Source organism: Protopterus annectens, chromosome 1.part0, assembly GCF_019279795.1.
Source record: "Protopterus annectens isolate FY-2018-M chromosome 1.part0, PAN1.0, whole genome shotgun sequence".
Classification (NCBI taxonomy): domain Eukaryota; kingdom Metazoa; phylum Chordata; order Ceratodontiformes; family Protopteridae; genus Protopterus; species Protopterus annectens.
The window spans coordinates 768,622,901-768,640,806 of record NC_056725.1 but is presented as its reverse complement, the minus strand read 5'-3'; positions in this window follow the sequence as shown (position 1 = coordinate 768,640,806).

The following is a 17,906-nucleotide window of genomic DNA, read 5'->3' as shown; positions in this document are numbered from 1 at the left end:
CTTCAAGCTCCAGATGTTTCATTTCTAGCGCAACACTCTTCAATGCCATCTGGGATGAGTTGGAGTCATAACTCCCAACCTCTTAGAGCAAATAATCTATACAAAGCCATAAATAAATGTCGGGCAAAGGCCCAAAAACAGGGACAATTTTTTAATATTGCTCCTACAAACTTAGAAAGTTTATAAATAACAGGTTTTGCACTAGCATGAATTCTCTGAATGGTAAGAAGTCTGAAACTGAAATGTCTGTTATTCATTTCTAACTTCACTCGTTAATGATTTGACAGTAATTTTCCAGACAACCAAAATTTTATGAAAAAGTGACCCAAAATATGAGGCAAATATCTGGACATTCTGTGGAAATCTGTACAGTTGACAGGTATGGTTGGAGTGTCCTTTTTGTTTAAAGAAGAAACACAGAGATCACAATGACATGGAAAAAAATTACTTGAATACTGTTTGTTTAACCGAATTGAACTAACCCACTACCATTATACCCACTGTAGAATATGTGGTCTGTTTCCTTACTCTTTTTATCATCCCAATTCCTGTAATCAGTCCCTTAATGCAGTCTGAAATTTACATGCATTTGCCAACATGCTTAATTATACTGACATCATGCTGTCAGCATAAACATTAGTATGGGAAGATAAACAGAATGTTCTGCATCATTTCCAGAATATAAATACATATACATATATATATATATATATATATATATATATATATATATATATATATATATGTGTGTGTGTGTGTGTGTGTGTGTGTGTGTGTGTGTGTGTGTACACATTCAGCTTCAGTTCCCATTAGCAATTTCCATCTAGGGCTTAATATGGAATTGTATATCCTTATGTATTAGTGGCCTTTGCAACAGAACAGCATGAGGGATTTTATTATGGCTGACAGCATTTGACTAAAAAATCATAGCTGCAGTGTATTTACAATTTATGAGACGTAGCCAAAGGTGGACTGCAGTCTTCCAGCCTGACTTAAAGACCAGTCAGACAGCCCCAAAGCAGACATATGTTCCTTACGCACCAAGGATATCAGCCAGAAATTTGACTGTAAATGGAGTGTAACCTATGCCCTCTTTAGTTAATTTCTGGGGCAATGAATTACCAACAGACATACTGGAATCCTATCCTGGCTAACAAATAGTAATGCAGAAAAACTTAAGCAAACAGGGAAAGTACAGCAACAACCAACACCTATATTAATCCCAGGGAGCCTAATAATAATTAAAGGAATGTGGGATAATGTACCTGTAAACAAATCCTACGCATGTGTAAACACACCTCACAATAATAATTAGAAGGAATGTGGGATAATGTACCTGTAAACAAATCCTACGCAGGTGTAAACACACCTCACAAAATGTGTACCTTGTCTTACTCAAATGTTTGCCTCTACAACTCCCCTTGCAAGAAAACCCAAATTATCCAAAGAAAAACAGGTTATGGTGAGAAAGTGGGTGGGAGCTCCTGTAGCAACACTGAGCTTATTCTTCAAAAATCTCTGGTTATGGTGACCATCCCCATGAATTCTACTATCTTCATTGTAAAGATCATTACTGTGGTTGATTGATAATCAATGATAGAATGCCAAACAGTGAGAAAGGTCTCTGACCTCATGCATGTTTGCAAGACTACAACAGGACTTTTAGCACAGCAGTTAAAGTACAGTCCTATTTCTATAGTGAAATTAAACTTCATAGTGTTTGAAGAAAGTGTGCATAGAAGGTCAACTGGGCACAAAACAGGTTATCTACAGTAGTAGTAGCTGCTGTCCTGTAGTAAGTCCAGACCTGGCCTTCTGCAGTCTGACTTCTTCTTTCGGCTTTTCCTGGTTAGGGGTCGCCACAGCAGATCACCTGTCCACTCATGAGTGATAGTGGAGTTTTACAGTGTCAAGTTGCCAGCCTGACACCCAACCTTCCACAGAAGGCATGCACACACTCACACCTAGGGCCAATTTAGAGTGTCCAATCCACATACAGCATGTCTTTGGGATGTGGGAGGAAACCAGAGCACTCGGAGAAAACTCACGTGACCACAGGGAGGACATGCAGATTCCACACAGAAGGCACCCCAGCCAAGGATTGAACCGGAAAACCTCTTACTGTGAGTCAGCAACGCTAACCGCTGCACCAACGTGGCTGCAGTCTGACTGTGCTAGTCAAAAGAAAAGTAATGCAGTATGTTAGCCATACCTCTCAACTGTCCGGATTTTTGCAGAAGGTCCAGATTTTTGCCTCATATTTTTGGTCTGTTCCTCATAAAGTTTGTCATTAACTGGCAAATCACCAGGATAATCTGAGGATTGAAATCACTAAATAATGATATGCATTTGTATTTCAGACTTCATATCCTTCACAAAAATGCATGCAAAGAAAAATCGTGCTATTCCAGCAACAAGTTTATAAGAGCAATGTTTAAAATCTGTCCCTATTTTTGGGCCTTTGTCTCCCCATTCTATTAGGCTTTGTCCCGATTTTTTGCACTAAGAGGTTGAGAGGTATGATGTTAGACATTTTGATAACAGTGGCTACTTCTCCTGCTGGCTTTTAATAGAGATAAACAGCTAACCAGAGCGTCTTTAGCACTGTTAGTATCATATCTTAACTGTCTTTAAATATTTATGGTGTGCAGAATTCTCTGCTCTCTCATTCTGTGTATTAGGATGAAAGAGAGTGAGATGAACTGATTAATTCAAGGAGAGCTCCAAAATTACCTTAGACATAAAAAAAGGATTAAACCTGAGAGAGAGAGAGAGAGAGATGCCCTTTGCATATAGAAGTCAACATGGGGGGCAGGATTCACGAAGGCTTGCATGGAGTCTAAGAGTAGTGTAAGACTCCATGCAGCCCTCGCGATCCAGGAACATCCCGAAATTCCGTTGATATCTGTCCTGTAACAGAAAACTGGGTCAAGGCTCACAACAGCACCCTAACACTACCAGGTTACACCTCATACTGTGCTGTACAGCCTCAAAACATGGAACAAGCTACAAAAGGAGGGTGACTAGCAATAATTGTCAAGGATAACCACACCCCCATGTTGGTACCACAACAAGAAGCAGCATGGACTAGCCATGGTCAAGTAACAGTGGCTAAAACTGCCTCCCAGTTTATAGCCTGCTACAGACTACTGTCCTAACACCAGGAACTGCACTTGGCCTATGTTGGAATACATGAATATATCAAGCCCTCCAAAGTACAAAGACTGAAAATGCCCAAACATAGACTGGGAGCATTATTCTAGCTCCAACACTGTAGGACAAAAGTTCCTAGAATCCATAAACCAAAATGCCCAGGAACAATGTACCACTCCCACAAGAGGGGTAAGCATACTGGATGTGAAAATCAGCAACATAGGTACTGGATGGCAAGATGAGAAGTGTATCCCTCACTGGTAAGACCAGACCATAGAGTAATCACACCGGATATACACATCCTGACAACAGTCCCTGGCCAGAAAACCACAGTGAAAAACATGTGTAAAGCAAAAGTTGCACTCCTCCAAACTGATGTGGAATCCATTAAAGGCCCTGTGCAGGTGCAAAATATGGGCCACACCTCAGAACCTGTTATACAGGCATTCCATGAACACTGCCAGGAATGCATGGATTATGCAATCCCAAATAAAACCAAGACACAATGCCATGCATGCAGGCATCTGGCATGGTGGACTCGAGCCATTACCAAACCATGCAAGAGAATGAGGAAGCTACTACATGATAGAGCAAACATAAAAAGGGAAGTAATCACTGATCAGTAGTATGGCAATAAAATATGTCCACTTATACAATCCACTAAGGCCAGCTACAACAAGTTGAATCTGTGAATCTTGAGGCAATGTTACACCTGCCCCATGTACACAGACAATCCTCACCTCCCCCCAAGAAATACAAATATATGTGAGAGATGCAACCATTTATCCAAACCGGAGGCTGAGCTCTCTCAACTCAGTACTGTCAAAACTAGTCAGGAGGAGAAGGTAACCACACACACCACAAACCCAGTCTCACATAGACCGATCACAACTGCAAACCAAAGACATAAACACAGAAAAACATTCCCGTAGGCCCTAATTACAAACACACCACATAAACAGAGGCCTCCAAAGCAGACACCCAAGCCAAGCAACCACTACCTCCAAACATAGCACATGCAACACATAGTACACAAAGCTGGTGTGCCAAACAGTCACAGGCCAGAAGGAGAAACAACATGCCTGATACAGTTGTAATAGGTGACTCCATAGTCAGACACACTGTTGTCCCACTTACCAGACTGAACAAGGGAAAGGGTACAGTAAGCTGCCTGTAGGCTGCTACAATACGCCACATAACACAAGTACGCAGGTCACCCCAAAGCAAGTAGAAATATGATGCAGTCATTGTCCATGCTGGCGTGAATGACCTGAGATGTACCTCCCTGGACTACATGAAAAGAGACATAGATGAGCTCTCCGATTATGTAGTCCAGGCCGGTATGACACTGACCGTGTGCAGCATCCTACCCTCACCAAGAATGATGCCACAGTACAAACACAGAATGATCAGCTGTAGCAAGTGGCACAATTACTGGTGCCATTCCAAGGGGATCCAATGTCTGTCTGCTTGGGATGTCATGCTTGACAAGCCACACTGCTGTGCCAGGGATGGCTTGCACCTGTTACCCCTGGGCGTCTGGATATTGGATAAGGCTCTTGCCACCTCCATAGAGCCTTTCGTAGGCAAGGCTGAAAAGACTAACCCACCTCCCTAGAAAACATAAGTGGAAAAATACATAAGGGTAATGCTGCCCAATGCCAGATGTGTAAACCTCAACATGCATGCTCCCGAGGCCCTCCCTAGTAGGGAGAACATCGATGTCCATGCAGTGACAGAAACCTGCAGCAAGGCTCCTGACAGCACACCAGCCCTACCAGGTTATACCTCATATCATGCGTTATGGCCCCAAAACCTGGACCAAAACATAAAAGGAGGGGGAGTATCCATATTCAGCACAGACACCCACATGTCCAGGTAACTGACAATGCATGAAGCATCGGACTACCCATGTGCAACTAACCGTAGGCAAAACTGCAGTACAGTCTGTAGCATGCTACAGACCACACTCTCACACACAGGAACCCCACCCAGCCATCCTGAAGACACTGGACAGTATGAATGTCTCACCAAATACCAAACAAGGTACTCACAAATTACCACATAGGTGGTAATCCATTATGTATGGAAGGAGTAATCAGGGACCTAGGGACACAAGTGGACAGTAACCTGTCATGTGACACTCACATTGCCAACGTGGCTAGGAAGACTGTCTATATTGGACACCGTATCATGAAAGGATTCACATCTACGTCAACAGAGGTCATTGTGCCCCTATACTGTTCTCTTATCAGACCCATAATCTAGTACAATGCCTCATTTTGGATGTACCTTACCCGACACCTGCAGCAGTTAGAAAGACCTCAAAGGTACCTCACCAAGAGGATAAAGGGTCTCAAATATATGTCATATGCTGCCTGGCTGTAGACACCCCAGCTGTATGCAGTCACATACTGCCTACACAGAGGCGGTGTATGCCTGTTGTACAAGGCCATGTCCAACACAGGAGTAATGGACATGCTCCACCCCAGAAAACCCAAATCCATCTGAGCTGTGAGAGTGAGAGATGTCAACCTCAACACATAATGAAATAGGATGTGCTGGAGGGACAGATACATAACCCAGAGGCTCCCTACACCCTGGAATGGAATCCCACTCCATGTTAGGCAGAGCCCCTCACTGACTCTCTTCAACAGGAATCTTGCCAAGTGGATGGATGATCATAGATGTACACTGGGGGTCTTTACTGTGTCATGTCCATACAGAGGCACAGTAAAGTAAATCATAAATGGCCATAATATTCACATAGCAAGGGGTGGTGAAAGCCACACACACTCTGGCTAGGCTTATAAATGCCCTAGGGCAGATAGCCTAGCATGAACCTATGAACCTATGAAGATACAAATTGTACAGGACACTAAGGATAATCACAAGGCTTTCTTAACTGATGGTAGGAACCTTGTTGGGAATTCACAGATATGCTCTGAATCACTCAAATATTACAAACAACATACCAAACATACACACATATTGCCAACATCCAACCTGACAGGTGCAGTGCAAACCCCCCCCCCCCCCAAATGCAAAATATCTATCCCAGCAGAGTGCTGGCCCCGTGACATTACAGCCAGCATCTACAAAGCAAAACACACAGCATCAATGGTATGAGATGGTGTCCTGGGCTGAGTCCAACATGAACTCCAAGAAGAATGGAATGCCAAATACCACTACTGCTCTATGTCAGCCTTACCACAGGATATGTACCCAAAGAGCACTGTACAACAACAGTGGTCCTTCTCCACAAAGGTGTTGCCTGAATGGATACTGCAAACTACCACCCCAGAATCCTGACAAGCTTGGTCTGCAAAGCTATGGGATCAGCATGTACCGCAGACATAAAGATATTGGGGACCTACTGACACTGGACCCTACCCAGTGTGGCGTTCTTAAGTGCAGATCCTGCCCCTTAAACATGTTTGGCTCATTTGAAACAGTCATTAAGGTCATTGATGAGGGCAATGTGGTCCACACAGCCTAGCTGGACCTTGCAAAAGGCTTCCATACAATATCCCACGTGTTCATTATAGATAAGCTCACCAGCTTAAATATACACCCCTATGTCAGTAGAGGGGTTGCAAACCAGACCAAGAACAGAACTGACATGGTCAGAAATGCTGCAGCCATGTCAGACTACAAACCAGATATAACTGGCATCCCACAAGGCTTGGTCCTGGGACCTCCCTTGTTTGGTATATATGTCCCATAGGTACAGGCCAACATGGAAGGACTGTGTCTGAACAAGTTTGCAGAGGACTACAAACTGGCCACCATATCTGACCCTCCAGCTGACACAAGCATCCCACAAAAGGGCCACATAGAAACAGACAACTGGTGCCATAGCCATGTCAGCAAGCTAATTGCCGAAAAGTGTATAGTCAACCCCTGTGGATATACAGTAAGTGCCCACCAATTACCACATAGGTGTTAACCCATTAAGTACTTAACATGTAATAAGAGACCTGGGGACACAAGTTGATAGATATCCTGCATTGGACAAGCATGTGGCTGTAGTGGTTACAGAAACATACCATATACCCTCCTAATCATGAAGGTTGTCAGATCTAGATCAGGGGAGGTCATTGTGGCTCTGCAGTCATCCTTCATCAGCGTCACAATTGACTACAATGGACCCTGTGGGATGTACCACAGCAGACACCTCCATCAACTGGAAACACCCCAAAAGTACCTCACCAGGAGTATCAAAGAGCTTGAACAGATGCCATGTGTTGCCTGATTAAACAAACTGCAGCTCCACACACTGCCTTACTGCCCGCCCAGAGGCAAGCTGTGCCTTATGTATAAAGCCATGTCCAAGCTGGAATTAATGAGCATGCTGCACCCTGTACAATCTGAATGGCAGTGAGCTATGCACATGAGAGACCTGAACCCCAGCACTGACATACATAGGACAAGCTGTACTGAATGATTCATAACACAGAAGCCACCCCCACTCTTGAGTAAACCCCCAGTACAGGTTAGCCAGACAGTCACTCATCGACTCTCCTCAAGAGGAATCTTGATGAGTGGATGGGAGATGGTAGGTTTACCCTGGGTATCACTGTTATGTCACAGGTAGACGGAGGCACAGTATACTAACCATGACATATGTCATGGCAAACTCCAGTTACAATGTGTGTCGAAGGACAAACACACTCTCTGACTAGCATTAGAAATGGCCTAGGGCACATTGCTAGTGTTTGCCAATGTCCACCTATGTTGTGGAATACACTACCAATGTTGGACAAGCCTGGTTTAAGTAGTTCATATCTGAACATAATGCAACATGGTCATATGTGCACAACTGGCCCCTAACCAGTCTGTTGTGCTCACTATGAAAATTTAAAGCAGTGATAGGACTAAAGCCCAGGATACTGTCCACCACAGTGAAAGTACTGAACCAGTACACTATACGATACTACAGTGTTAGGTCAGTATGAAAGGATGTTGACAATTGTATGCAAAGTATCCCATGCAAACCCTGCAGGCACAGTATAATCCCTGTTGTGTTCAGACACAAAGCAGTTGGACAGTAAGTACACAACATGACACACAACACACAACCATAAAAGTGAGATATTGTTGAAGTTCACACTCATCCACAAATGTGGTGGACTGCAGAGTTCAACATATGGAAAGCTCACACTGGACATGCTCGCACACTTTGATAAAAGAGACATATGTCAGACAACATGCCATGGACAGCCTCTACTGGGCATGCTCACACACTTAAGCCATATCTCAGTTTAGCAGTTGGCCACACATATCTGGTATTTGTATGTGTTATGCCAGGAACCAACCACATTACAGCAATCTGCCCAGTTCACACAGTTAAATGACTACAGAGACATAAGTTATATAGTGGATCCCTCTCATATTCAAACATCTTCCACAGATACACAAGTTGTTCATAGAAACAGTGAATGCTATGGCAATAAAGACCTGCAAACAGTCTATCAGCAACAAATATTGTGCATCTGACAAGTATACATATGGGTGTAGAGGTCAATACTAGGCTGTTTGCCCTAGGGAATGAAAGCTTAGCCAGAGTGTGCTTGGCGTCTGCCTCCCCAGTACAATAGGCTACTGTGCCACTGTAAAGTAGGTCACATAAGGCACCGTTTGAGGCTAGTGTGCTGTGCCTCCGTCAAGCAGGGACACAGTGGAGATCCTAGGGGTTGAATTTGCTATGCCACATCCATGTTGTTGGTGTGTGCTGGAAGAGGGTTGGTGAGGACCTCTAACAGTAAGTGGGCATCAATAACAGACTGAGGGGAGCCTTATCTGCAGTGTCTGGACAATTTCACTGTCAACACTTTGTCGTGATGATTATGAGGGATTGAAGTGTCGTGCCAGCACTGTTCAGAGATGTCCTCCCTCTGCGGGCTACTGCTCTGCAATGTATTAGCTCACTCCATCTGTTGGACAGCTCATATATGGCTGGTGTACACCTGACAGGTGTCCTGTTGTGGAGGAGTCATGGGTATATTTGGGATAGCATGATCAATGCAAACCTTCCACATGCTCATAGAATGCAATTGTCAAGGATTATGCAGAGTGGCCTGTATACTCCCCCAGCATGGGTCCTTTGAAGTCTTCCACCCCAGTCTTCACAAGTGCAAAGTCTGCTTTTGATAAATACACTTTGTTTGCAGTGACAACCTTGCCTAGAGGTGGGGATGGGATATGGATGTCCAGGGAAAGGTGGGTATGGTCAGATATCAACAATGGTGGTCTACCTCTGGTATGGAACAGTGAGTACCCATGTTGCAGATGGTCAGGTGCAATATGTATTCCCCCTTGTGGCTGTGGTGAGTGGTCCTGCCATAGCACAAGGACTCACAACTTGTAGTGGCTGTAGGGTAATGTTGTAGAGGCCTTAGTAGTTCCCACACACAATATACCTGTACCTGACGTTAACAACTGGAATGGTGTATGTGAACACCGTCATATCTTGGCACTGTTCCCAGGGAAGCAAAGTGTGTGTCCTGGATGTGGGAGGGGTGGTCTGAACTGGTTGTGTTGTGTGTTACAGGTCCTGTGGTCACAAAGCATGGTATAGAACATAACCTGCCAGTGCTGATGTGCATATCTGACCCTGAAGTAGGTGGCTGCAAATGCATATATATGCTATCCCCCACCTGACAGGTAGTAATAGATGTGCATACCTCTGTATAAATAATGATGTCAGCACCCTATAATTAATGCAGGTGCAGAACAGATGCCCAGTAATTTTGATAGTGTGCTCTGCTGATGTGTCTCTCTCAAGTGTCATAATATAGTTAGGTAGGGGTTTGAATCCTGCAAATGCTCAGTGTGTGGGTGAGCGGCATTGGTGTGTGTGCAATTCTGTGTGAGAAATGTCCCTTTTGGCAACTAGGAGAACACACTACAGGATGCACATTCCCCTTTCTAAACACTGATGATGTCAGCACCCTATAAGTACAGCAGGAGAAGGGAAACCTCCCAATAATGCGAATAGCGCGCTCCGCTAATGAGTCCGTCTTGAGTGTCATAACATAGTTAGGTAGGCGTTTGAATCCTGCAAGTGCTCAGTGTGTGTGTGTGTGTGTACAATTCTGTGTGAGAGAAATCTCCCTTTTGGCAACTAGGAAAACACACTACAGGATGCACATTCCCCTTTCTAAACACTGATGATGTCAGCACCCTATAAGTACAGCAGGAGAAGGGAAACCTCCCAGTGATGCGAATAGCCCGCTCCGCTAATGCATCCATCTTGAGTGTCATAATATAGTTAGGTAGGTGTTTGAATCCTGCAAATGCTCAGTGTGTGTGTACAATTCTGTGTGAGAGAAATGTCCCTTTTGGCAACTAGGAGAACACACTACAGGATGCACATTCCCCTTTCTAAACACTGATGATGTCAGCACCCTATAAGTACAGCAGGAGAAGTGCAACCTCCCAGTAATGCGAACAGCGTACTTTGCTAATGTGTCCGTCTTGAGTGTCATAACCTAGTTAGATAGGGGTTTAAATCCTGCAAATGCTCAGTGTGTGTGTACAATTCTGTGCAAGAGAAATGTCCCTTTTGGTAACTAGGAGAGCACACTACAGGATGCACATTCCCCTTTCTAAACACTGATGATGTCAGCACCCTATAAGTACAGCAGGAGAAGGGAAACCTCCCAGTAATGCGAATAGCATAGGTTCATAGGTTCATAGGTTGGTAATAGGCTATCATCCCTAGGGCCTATACAAGCCTAGCCATAACAATTCCCTGGCTATTTCTTCCCACATTATTTACTTTCCTGGACCCCTGTCTAGCAGGGTGACTGACGTGATCCCTGGGGTGAATTTCCTTTCTCCCATCCAATCGTCAATGTTCCTCTTGAAGAGGTCCAAAGAGGCACTCCTGCTTGACATGTATGGGCAATCTATTCCAGAGTCTGGGGAGTCTCTGGGTTAGGAACCTATCCCTCCAGCATGTTTTGTTTATTGTGATGACAAGGTTTAGATCCCTGGAGCGTGTAGCTCTGAGGGATTGGGATTTCTTTAAGTGTAGCATGTCCAACAGCTCTGGGTTTGACATGGCCTTGTATGTTAAGCAGAGATCACCTCTGAATAGACGATATGCGACAGAGTATAGCTGGAGTTTTTTAAGGCGGTCAGCGTAGGGCATCTGCTTTAGGCCTGTGATTCTTTTAGTGAGGTATTTCTGAGGCCTTTCCAGTTGTTGCAGATGTCTTGAGAGGTACATACCAAATGGGGTGTTGTATTCTATAATGGGTCTAATGAGGGATGAGTACAGTGGGACAATGACCTCCTTTTTTCTGGGTGAAAAGCCCTTCGTGATGAGGTGTGCCACATAGAAGGATTTCCTGACTGTTGTGGCGATGTGGTTATCGAAGGTGAGACCACTGTCCACCTGTGTCCCTAAGTTTCTTATCACACTTACTGTGTTTAGTGTACTGCCACCTATATAGTAATTCAAGGATACATGTTTTTTCCCATAGGGGATAACAATACATTTCTTGGCATTGAGCTTGAGCCCATGGCTCTGGCACCAAGCATCTGTTTCTGTAAGGCCCTTTTGTAGAGTATCTACATCATTTGGGGATTCAATAATGGCTCCCAGTTTGCAGTCATCTGCAAACTTTGTTAGCCAGAGTCCCTTAGTGTTGACCTGTACTTCAGAAAAGTAGATGCCAAACAAGAGCGGCCCCAGGACTGAACCCTGAGGTACTCCACTTGTCACTTGTCTGGAGCTGGATTTGGAGTCGGCTACTTTTACAGTGTGGGTTCTATCAGTAAGCCATTTAGCAACCCATTGGGTGACATAGGGATTAATGCCCAACTTAGTAAGTTTATCTATGATTCCAGAGTGGGGGTGGTGTCAAAGGCCTTGGCAAGGTCTAGATAGGCTGTGTGGACCACCTTACCCTTGTCCATGGCTCTGGAGACTGATTCAAAGAAGTCAATCAGGTTCAGGAGACAAGATCGGCCCTTCACAAACCCAAACTGGGTGGGGTCCAGTGTTTGAAGGTTGCCAATGTCTTTGTTTATAAGTTCCATGATAATACGCTCCATGGCCTTGCAGATAAGGCTTGTCAGACTGATGGGACGGTAGTTTCCGGGATCCAAGGTGGATTCCCCCTTGTGGATTGGGATAACTGTAGCTCTGCGCCACTCAGTGGGCACGAAACCTGAGGTGAGGCTATGATTAAACATGACACTTAGGTGAGGTGCCAGTTCATATTGTAGTTCATGTAGTACACAGCCTGGGATGTCATCTGGTCCCATGGATGCTGTATTCTTGGCTTTGGAGAGTGTGTTTTGTACCTGTGTGGCCGTTATTACTGGAATTTGGCAATCTTCCGGTATTGAGATGGGCCATTTAGGGGGTGAGAGGGGGGTGAAGTTGACACTGAATCAATCTGCCAGGATATTGGCAATATCCTTCGGATCAGTATATTTAATGCCATTCTGTTTTAGCTCAGAGCAGATCTGAGCATTGCCATTTAGATTCTTGACATAGTTATAGAATGCTTTGTGGCTGTCTTTGGAATCTTTGGCAATTTTATTTTCGTAACTAGCTTTGGAGGATTTTATGAGGCATCTCAGTTTCTTACTGAGGCTAGTAAGGGAGTTTTTTGCATCCTGGGATTTTCCTCTTTTCTGCAAAAGTTTCTTCCTTTTGTTGTAAAGTTTGTTTATGGCAGGGGACCACCAGATTGGCTTCCTTTTTGGATGAGAGCATCTTGGTTCTATTGGGGGTGGCACAATTAGTGCATGAGTGGATGTGCTCGTACAGTGCCTTAGTGTAGGATCCAGCAGTTGAACTTTCAGTTCCGTCTGCATGGCTGTCATGAAGTTTGTCACTTCTGACTTGAGTAGCATGAAGTTGGCTTTGAAGAAGTTTTTTATGGTGGTTTCTTTACTGGGGGGGTGGGGGTGGGATGTGGATGTTAAGGGTGATTAGCTTATGGTCAGACCTGACTAACGAGGGGGTGACCATAGGTATGGAGCATTGATTTCCCATGTTGGTAATGACCAGGCCTAGGATATTGGAGCCCCTGGTGGGACTATGGATTAGTTGATCCAGGGTATTGGAATTTATGAATTCCAAGAACCGTTGCACAAAGGTGTTGGGACATGAGTAGTTTTCCCAGTTAATGGCAGGGTAGTTAAAATCACCCAGTATTAGGGTGTTTGGTTCTATCTTAATATTTTCCAGTATGTTTAGAAAGGTGTAGTGAGAATCTTGGGGTATGGTGGGGGATCTATAGCAAGCTACAATTTGGATTGCAGTCTTACCTAGTGTTAGTTGCACTTGGAGAATTTCAGACACATTGTGTTGGCCAACTAGCCTGGTGGTGTGAATATCCTTGGTGAATATTGACACTCCTCCACCTTTAGTGTTTCTGTCCTGGTTTGGTGGCCGAAAAGTGTGGTAAGAGTTGTAGCCTGGTATTGCAGGGGTGCTCTCTGGAGCCTTGAACCAGGTCTCAGTTACTGCACAGATATCAATGTTCTCCATTTTTAGGAGTGCCTCGAGAGAGTGCATTTTGAGGTTTAGACTTCTAGCATTGAGTAGCATTACCTTCAGATTTTGCATGCTTGTACCTGTTACGGTGGTGGTTTTGTCCTTTGAAGTTTGCCTAAAAAAGGCACTCTAGGGGTGGCAAGAGCCTTAGCCAGTAACCTGAATCCCATGGGCGACAGGTGCAGACCATCTCTGGCAAAGCATCGTGGTCTGTCAGTCATGTCATCCCAGGCAGACAGATACTGGATCCCATTTGAATGACACCATAAGCTTAGCCAATTGTTGAAGTCAATCATTTTATCCTTATATTGTGGTATCATTCTGGGTGAAAGTAGGATGCTACTCAGGGTTAGGGTCATACCTGCCTAGGCCACATGATCCGAGAGCTCTTCCATGTCTCTTTTCATGTAGTCCAGGGAGGTACGTCTCAAGTCATTCACTCCAACATGGACAATGACAGAGTCATATTTGTACTTGTTGTGGAGTGACTTGAGTGCATGCGTTATGTGGCGGATCCTGGCACCCGACAGGCAGCTGACTGTAATTTTCTCCTTATTCAACCTGGTGAGAGGGACATCAGTGTGCCGGACTACAGAGTCACCTATGACTAAAGTGTTAGGTACATTGTCTTGCCTTAGGGGCTGTTGCTGGGTGGCACACTGGTGTTGTGAACTATGTGACACATTGGTTGTGATTGGTGTTTGTTTGCATTTCAGCTTCAGAGATCTTTGTTGCTTGGGTAGGTTACAGTTAAGGGCCTCTGCATATGTGGATTTAGTGTTGCTATATGTGGGTGTTGGTGGTGCGGGTTTAGAAGGGCTATGTGTTGCTTGAGGTGTAGTGTGGGTGTTAATCTTCTCCTCTTGACTGTTTAGCACAATCTTGGGTGGAGAGAGCTTTGCTTCCATTTTGGCTATGTAAGTGCATCTCTGCTAATGCGTCCATCTTGAGTGTCATAACATAGTTAAATAGTAATTTGAATCCTGCAAATGCTCAATGTTTGGGTGAGGGGGGTTAGTGTGTGTGCAATTCTGTGTGAGAAAAATGTCCCTTTTGGCAACTAGGAAAACACACTACAGGATGCACATTCCCCTTTCTAAACACTGATGATGTCAGCACCCTATAAGTACAGCAGGAAAAGGGAAACCTCCCAGTAATGCGAATAGCGCACTCCGCTAATGCGTCCGTCTTGAGTGTCATAACATAGTTAGGTAAGGGTTTGAATCCTGCAAATGCTCAGTGTGTGTGTTTGGGTGGGGGGGGTTAGTGTGTGTGCAATGCTGTGTGAGAGAAATGTCCCTTTCAGCAACTAGAAGAACACACTACAGGATGCACATTCCCTTTTCTAAACACTGATGATGTCAGCACCCTATAATTACAGCCGGAGAAGAAAAACCTCCCAGTAATGCAAATAGCGCGCTCGGCTACTGCGTCTCATACTAGTGTCATAACATAGTTAGGTAGGGGTTTGAATCCTGCAAGTGCATGTGTGTGTGGGGGGGTGGAAGTAGGGTGTGTGCAAATTACATGTGTAAGAGAACTGATCCTCTTGGCAACCAATACAACACACCAGCTGCTGCATATTCCAATCTCTGCACAGAGATGATGTCAGCACCCTACAAGTACAGCAGAAGAGGGCAAATCTCCCAGTAATGCAAATAGCACACTCTGTTACTGTGACTCTCACTACTGTCATAGCACAGTTAGTTATGGCTTTGAATTCCACAAATGCCACGTGTGTTTTTGTCACACAGAATGCCCATGTGTGTGGGTTGTTGTTCACAATAATGCATGACATCAATTAAACCAGTAATGGCAATGCACACAGATGATGTATGTGTGTGCCAAATACACATAAATACCTGTGACCTTCAATAGTTCCCATGTCTGACGCCTGCCACATGTGCAGATGCTGCATGTGGTATGTGTATATACAGTGTGAGTTGTATATGGTATCATCCTAGCAGTGAGGGATACACATCTGGTCTGGGGCATATAGTCTTCATGTTGTTGATGAACAGGTGCTGCATGTTTTCACCTGTTGTGGGAGTGGTAACAAGTTGTTCCATAGCAATGCAATGACTACATGCTAGGAACCTTTCAGCTAGGGTTTTGTAGCTACAGTAATTCATCAGCATTCAGTAATTCATCAGCAGTCTTGGTGAGGGTATGATGCCAACCAAGGTCGGGGTCATACCAGCCTGTGCCACATGCTCAGAGAGTCCTTCTATGTTCCCTATCATGTAGTCCAGGGAGGTACATCACAGGTCAGCCATAGTGGCACGGACAATGACTGAGTCATATGTGTCCATGCCTCTGACTGACCTGTATGCTTGTGTTATGTGGTGGACCATAGTGCCCCATGGGCATATCACTGTGACCTTCACCTTGTCCAGCCTGGTGAGTGGGACCTCACTGTACCGGACATTAAATATACCTAACACAACTGTAGCAGGTGTGTTGTCTAGCCGTACAGGCTGTGACTGTTTGGCACACAGGATTTGTGTGCTATGTGTTGCACGTGCTGTGTTCCGGCTTAACGTATGCCTGTGTGCCTGCTGCAGAGGTGTCTGCAGCTCAGGCAGGATGCTATTCTGAGGCTCCACGAATGCCCCAGTGTGTTCATGTGTTTGGATTGCTGTCAGTGTAGGTCTACATCAGACTGGTATTGTAGTCACTGTAGTATTTCATGCCACCTGACAGGTTATGCCAGTACTGGGTTCAGAGTGCTTAGTCCCCAGTTTGGCTATGTGGTTGCATCTCACACATGTGTTGTACATCCATGTGTAGGGGAGAGGGTTGACTGTGTACATGTGGCAGCTGTGACATTACCACATGATTCACATATTCCACAACTGTACCATACAGGTGACTGACAAGTGACCTTTGCACATGCTACCATGGTATTGTGATTGCCATGGTGATTAACAGTACATAGGGCCAATGGGGAACAAGGTACAGAAAGTGAGTATGTGAGGGTGTAGTGCCTGTGATTAGTTAGCACTGGCATATATGACTGCTCACGTGGTCAAATGCCAGGTATGTCATATGCAATGTGTCACAGGCAACGTACATGTGAACAGGACAAACAGTGACGTTCTGCCAAGTGAGACATGGACATACATATAGTAAGCTATGCAGATGTCACTAGGAATCCACAGAAGCTCTGTAAATCTGCATTGCAGGTGGAATCAGTGTTCCAGGGTAACTGCAAGCAAACATGCATGCAAACAAAGCTACAGTAAGCAGGGCTGCATGTAGTCCATTGTACAACAAACAAGCTGTACCACTTCCAGTAGGTAACAGTGCAAATATGCAGGCACTATACACATGTACATGGAAATACACAGGTCAGATGGCCAGGGTCCAGTCTCAGCACACACAAGTGTACAGACCATGTACCGTCAGGATGTACAATAACCGGATGGAAACCCAGGTGCTCACACCTGCAGTAATACACATGTCAAATAACAGACACTGAGCCTTCACTCAGTGGTTCCATACTTAGTAGGATGTATGCTACCTGTCCTGCTACCACAGTATCCCTGACATTTATGGGGACTCTCCCTCCTGTGAAAGTTAGTTTTGTGTGTTGGTGCTGTCTAGCATGGTAGGAGATGTGAGCTTGCAGTGCTAGGGTGCTCCTGTGTGTCCTGTACCAGTCGTGTAGTACTGCACACATATCAACATTCTCAAACATCCACATTGCAGAGTCCAGTATGGGCAACATGCCACTTTCAGTTTACATGTCCATCATTGTGTATCAATACTTTCATTACCTTATCCCCTGTGCTACCTATGTATGCGGCCTTCTGTTGACATCCTTACCACCAGTATGCCAACATGTGCAGATAATACACTATGGTACTTACCATGGGTGTAGACAACAGTACATGACAATCATACCCTTACTGCATCAGGCATGCTGTGATATACCCACAATTATATCAGCACACTGTACTGTTAACAACATGATACTATTACTACACGTCTATATAGTCACCCTGTGCATCTGCAACATGTTAACCTGTACCTGCACTGATGTTACAGATTGCAGGAGGTGGCACAGTTTCATCATATGCACAGGGTGTGAACTTGGTATGCCTGAGTCTGCCACTGATACCACCAATTGACATGTATGTGTATGTGTGTTGGTGAGGGACAGCAGTACAAGGTGGGGCAATGTTGATGCAGTGTGTGCGTGTATGTGGTAGCCCTAGGTGTTGTCAAT